The sequence below is a fragment of the Eulemur rufifrons genome, chromosome 30, assembly GCF_041146395.1.
Source record: "Eulemur rufifrons isolate Redbay chromosome 30, OSU_ERuf_1, whole genome shotgun sequence".
Taxonomy (NCBI): Eukaryota; Metazoa; Chordata; class Mammalia; order Primates; family Lemuridae; genus Eulemur; species Eulemur rufifrons.
Window position 1 is genome coordinate 130,188,730 of NC_091012.1, and position 6,065 is coordinate 130,194,794.

Here is a 6,065-nt window from a genome sequence, read left to right on the forward strand (position 1 = left end):
CAAGATAGGAACTAATACCGAACTCATAGCCCACCTTCTGTAGGCAGGCTTTCCTAAATGGCAAAGCCCACAAAGATCTCTTCATCTTCTACTCTCCTCACTTATTGCCTATATTTCTCCTTTAGCCCAGATCATATGCCATCACATTTAAAGTGACCTAGTTCCTAATAATGCCGGATAAATGGACCCACTTCACTGTATTTTTATTTGAGCACATACCTATATTTTGTCCATGTGGCTATAATGAGGAATTTGATCAAGCATCTTGTTGAATATCCACATACATTATGTTCAAAGCAGTGTGTTTTTTTGAGATTCAGTCACTTCTGGACCACCTTCATGATGCTTGTCTATTTCCATGTGCAAGTAGGGAATAGGGTCTGGGGGTGAGGGATTGTAGGCAGGTGGAGGCTGTGATTTATAAAGGACTGTAGAATGCAGAGAGAAGAGAAGAGTCTTGGAAAGAGCTTTAGAGAGGAGAAGAAGGAAGGCTGGAGGAGGCAGAGAACAGGACTGGAATTTCAGTGGAGTAGTAGTGAAAGAAGGATCCTGTAAGAAGGAATCCCCTGGGGGCAGCGTCAGGTAGCAGGAGAGGGCATCAGAAGGGGTAGAGGATGGGAGGGTCCTGGGGGCTGCAGAGTGAGTGTTGAGGAGCGTCACAGTAGGACAGAGTAAAGGGCAGATGGTGGAGGGGAGGCAGGCAGGGGAACTGTTGGGCAAGTGAAGTCGATGGGCCATCATCATGCCACATACAATCATTTTGTTTTCCATGAGAAGAATTGCCCATGCACCACACTACAGGAGACTTTGATTTAAATTAATGATCTTCCAAGTCTATTTTGCTTGCATATCCCCCAAAATTTTTTGAAAAACTGCATACTCCCTCACACTTACAAAGTTGGTATCTAAAATACTTCTTAAGTTTAAAGACTGTAGTTCCAAAGGATGTGATAGGCAGCATATTGTAAACATTGACATTTAAAAATAAAACTCTTATATCCTACCTACTGGAATCAAAATATTATGATATGACAGCCACCATTATTGATTTTAAAAGTATATGACAAGCTCTTTGACAGTCAGAAATTTTACATCGCTCCTTTTATTCCTTGAAATTATATTTCCATTTCACTTCCCCCACAGAATTTTATCCTGATGTAATGTATTTTTATGCTTGAAAGTTTTTTATTGACTACCATATATCTCAGCAACAAAGCATGTAGACATATTTGTTTAAAATTTGTGTCCTATAACTATAAATAATTATTAAATATAGGAAGTAACATTCTATTGGAAAAGCAGCTATTTAAGGACATGAGTGGAGTGGGGATGGTAGTCACGATTCATCCATTAAAAGAGACTTGGCCAACACTGGTATCTTGAATTGTCTCCTCCTTTAGCATCTTGGAGGTTTTTGCACCCCAGGGCAATGCACCATGGTATGATTTGGAACTCTGGGCACCTGGACTTCTATATACCACGTGTGCAAACGCAATGGTGATATCAGCTGCTATCTTGGTGAATTGAAGATGCCTTTTGCCTATTTCCTAGGCATCACAGAAGCCTCTCAGATTTTTGTGTTACTCCAAGACAGGGTAGAGAACCTAATAACGTAAAAAATGGAACTATCTATAAGCATGACAGAATGGTTGTTTAGAATCTGATTTATTTTGGTTTGAAGAATAAAATGAACTGGGGAATTTCTGGTACAGTTAAATTTCTGACATTAAGGTTCATGCCTGCTATGTGGAAAGAAGGAAGTAAGAGCATTGGATTGGGTGATTATTAAAGGTCAGGTTAACTACCAGTTTTCACCATCACTTAGCAACTGGTGACCTTGGGCAACTGCTCATCTGCATTTCATTGTCCATCTGTAAAGTGGGGTAGAAATCTGCCCTATACAACCTCCTGGGTTATAGGGAGGCTCATATGGGATCAAATGATGCTTGTGACATCATTTTGTAAACTGTCAAGAACTCTTTTTTAATTAAAAAATTTTAAACTCTTTATTTTAGAATAATTATAGATTCACAGGAAGTTGCAAAGACAAGTACGGGAAGGGCCTGTGCACCCTCCGCCTCACCTTTATCAATGCTGACATCTTGCTTACCTACAGTACAATGTCAAAACCAGGAAATTGACATTGGCACAATCCACAGAGTTGATTCAAATTTTACTAGTTATAGATGTACTCGTGTATGTGTGTGGGTGTGTAGATCCATTAAATTTTATCACATGTAGCTTTGTGTAATTGCCATCACAATCATGACACATAACTCTTCCATCATCACAAGCCTCCCTTGTGCTACCTCTTTATAGCTACACACTGCCCCCTCACAATCCCTGGCAGCCACGAATCTGTTCCATCTCTACGGTTTTGTTATTTCAAGGATGTTACATATATTACTCATAGCATGTAGCCTTTTGAAATCGGCTATTTCACTTAGCATAATTCCCTTTAAGTCCATCCAAGTTGTTGTGTATAGTTCAATAGTTCCTTCCTTTTTACTGCTAAGTAGTATTCCATGGTATGAATACACCACAGTAACTGTAACCATTTCTATAAACATTCATGTATAGGTTTTTGAGTTAGCCAAAGTTTCCATTTCTTTGGGCTATGTGCAATTCTGGGTTGTGTGGTGAATGCAGGTATACAGTTTTATAAGAAACTGTCAAACTATGTTTCAGACTGGCTGTACCATTTTACATTCCCAACAGTAACATATGAGTGCTCAATTTTCTCTGTAACCTCACCAACATTTAGTGTTATCATTATTTTTTATTTTACACATTCTGATAGGCATATAGCGATATCTCATTGTAGTTTCAATCTGCATTTCTCTAATGGATAATGATGTTGAGTATCTTTACATGTGTTTATTTGCCATCTGTGTGTACTCTCTGGTGAAAGGCCTGTTAATATATTTTGTCCATTTTCTGATTGGGTTGTTTGTCTTTTTTATGTGGAATTTTGAAAATTTTTTATATATTCTAGATACAGGTCTTCTGTTTGACATATGGTTTGCAAATATTTTCTCACACTATGTAGCTTTTTTTTTCATCCTTCTAACATAATATTTCCCAGAGCAAACATTTTTAATTTTACGAGCAAAAGTTTTTAATTTTTACAGATTTTTTCTGTTATGAATTGTGTTTTAGTTAGTCTACAAACTCTTTGCCTAGGCCTAGATCCCAAATATTTCCTTCTATATTTTTTCTAAAGGTTTTTTATAGTTTTATGTTTTATATTTAGGTCCATGATACATTTTGAATTAATTTTGTCTAAGATGTGAGAATTAGATTGAAGGGATTGCTTCTCAGCCTTTTGGCTAAGATCAAGTGTAGAATTAGGTTGAGGTTTTTCTTTTTCTGCACTGGGATATCTAATTGCTCCAACAGCGTGTGTTGGAAAGGCTAATGTTTCCTATTGAATTGCTTTTGTACCTTTGTTAAAAATCAATTGGGCATACTTGTGTGGGTCTATTTCTGGGTTCTTTATTCTGCTTCATTGATGTGTGTGTCTATACCTCCACTAGTATCACACTGTCTTGAACACCATAGCTATATAGTTAAGTCATGACATCAGGTAGAGTGATTCCTCCCATTTTATTCTTTATAAAAATTATTTTAACAATGCTAAGTCCTCTGCCTTTTCATAAACATTTTAGAATAAACTTGTGCATGTCTATAAAAATCCTTGCTGCAATTTTGATAGTCATTGTATTAAATCTGTACATTTCAATTTGGGGAGAATTGATATCTTTACTATGCTGAGTTTTCTAATCCATGATCATGGTATGTCTCTCTATGTATTAAGGTCTTTGATTTCTTTCATAAGCATTTTGTAATTTGAAGGATATAGATCTATACATGTTTAGAAAAAGATTATGCCTAAGTATTTCATTTTTCTTTAGAGTAGGTATAAATGGTGTTGTGTTTTAAATTTTGGTTTTTATATGCTTATTGTTAGTGGTTATTTTTGTGCATTTACCTTATATCTGTGACCTTGCTGAATTAATTTATTAGTTCTAGGAATTTTTTTAGGTAGATGCTTTAGGATTTTCTATTTAGACAATCATGTCATCTGCAGATAGGGATAGTTTTTCTTTCTTTTCAATCTGTTTGCATGTTATTTTCCTTTCCTGCTGTATAGTGCTTTCTAGGACTTCCAGTACTATGTTGAATAAGAAAGGTAAGAATGGACATCCTTTCCTTGGTCCCAATCTTAGGAAAAGCATTCGGTCTTTCACCATTAAGTATGATGTTCGTTGTAACTTTTCATCAAGTTGAGGATATTTTCCTCTATTTCCTAGTTTTCTAAACATTTTTTTAAAAATCAGGAATGGGTGTTTTCAAGAACCTTAAAATGTTAATTATTTTCTTTTAGTAGTTTTTAATTGATGCTTAGTGGACATCCTGGCTTTATGTGAAGTTCTGATAGTGTGAGGACACATCATTCTCCCAATCAACTCTATCACTCCTGGGTGGTCTGGGAAGACACAGATGAGAGTAGGACTTCTTGCTGGATGGGACTGAAGAAAAATGATGAGGAAAGATCTCAGGCCTCTGTCAAAAGGGCCGTGTTACCAAGTTATTCAACAGGAAAACATGGTGCTGGAAGGGCTATTAGTTTCCTATTGTTGCTGTACCAAATTACCACAAACTTAGTGGCTTAAAGCAACATAAATTAATTTTATTATAGTTATGGTGATAAAAAGCCTAAAATCACAGTGTTGGCGGGGCTGTGTTTCTTCTGGGGGCTTCAGGAGAGAACCTATTTCCTTGCTTTTTTCAGCTTCTAGAGGCCATTTGCATCCTTTGGTTTGTGGTCTTTCCTCCATCTTCAAAGCACATGGCTCCGCTCTCTGGTTCCATTGTCATATCTCCTTTTTATCTCTACCCTTAACTCTATGACCTCCCTCCTCCCCCCACCCCCGCCCAGGGCCATGGCGTGAAATTTATTGTGAAAGCTCGTGGGGTGAGGATGGGATGCAGTAGGCTCTAGGAGGCCAAGCCAGAGGCCTTAGAGCTGTCCTTGACATCTGTGCTCTCTGGGGTCTCACTGACCTTGCTGAGGTCCTTGCTGTCCCCACCATTATCCTTAGCAGCCAGGCCCTTCTCCTCACGACAGGCCTCTCCAGAGCTCAGAAGTGAATTGCCTTTGCTCTCCACCCTGATCTCAGTGGCACCCAGCACCACGTGCCTGCCCTTTTCCTTCAGCTCCAGGTGCTGCCTCAGCTCGTCAGCCATCTGGGTGAGATCCTGCTTCATGGCATGGCATCTTTCCCATCTGCATAGTATCTGGGCTCCACTTCACTAATCTGAAAGTTGAGGGTGTTGGAATAGAGGTGCGGTGCAGCCTGGTTACTCTTCCTGATATGCAAGGAGACGTAATTGGCCTTGAAGCTCTCTATCATGGCTCGAGAGGCCTGTTCATCAGCTTCTGGGCCAGGCTGAGGCACCAGTGGGAATGCTTCGCAGCCAGTGAGGTGATATGTCCATGGGGCACGTCATCTGGGTCCTCTTCCATTTTGGCCAGGACGTACCCCGCCATCTTCCCATCCTCATCCTTAGCGATGTAGGAGAGCTGGGGCCAGGAGAGGCCATGGTAGAAGTAGTATTTCATCTGGTAGTTTTCAGGCAGGCAAGAGGACGTTGCAGTGCTGCATGTTCATCAGATCCTCTGGCCTCACACTGAGGATGTTCATAACCATGGCTGGCTCGTGGGTCTCAGCAGGTTGTGAATGCCCAGTCAGCTGCCACTGTGCTTCAAAGTGACGCCAGGGTGGCCCAGGCTGAGGCTGGGGCTGGGGCCGGGTTCTCAGGGTTGGTGGCAGAAGATACCTCCTTCTTATATGGACTCTTGTAATTACAGTGGACCCACCCAGATAATCCAGGATCACCTCCTCAAGATCCTTAACTTAATCACACCTGCAAAGTCCTTTCGCCATATAAGGTAACATATTTCTAAGGTCCTGGGGAGTAGGATGTGGGTATCTTTGTGGGAGCATTATTATTCTACCACAGAGGATGACCATGGGCTTGATAAGATATTCCAAAGAGCA

General features: G+C 39.9%; 1 pseudogene; it reads right to left on the reverse strand.

The window, feature by feature from the left end:
- Positions 1-5,001: 5,001 nt before the first annotated feature.
- LOC138378421 (N-alpha-acetyltransferase 10 pseudogene) lies at positions 5,002-5,714 on the reverse strand (annotated as a pseudogene).
- Positions 5,715-6,065: the final 351 nt, after the last annotated feature.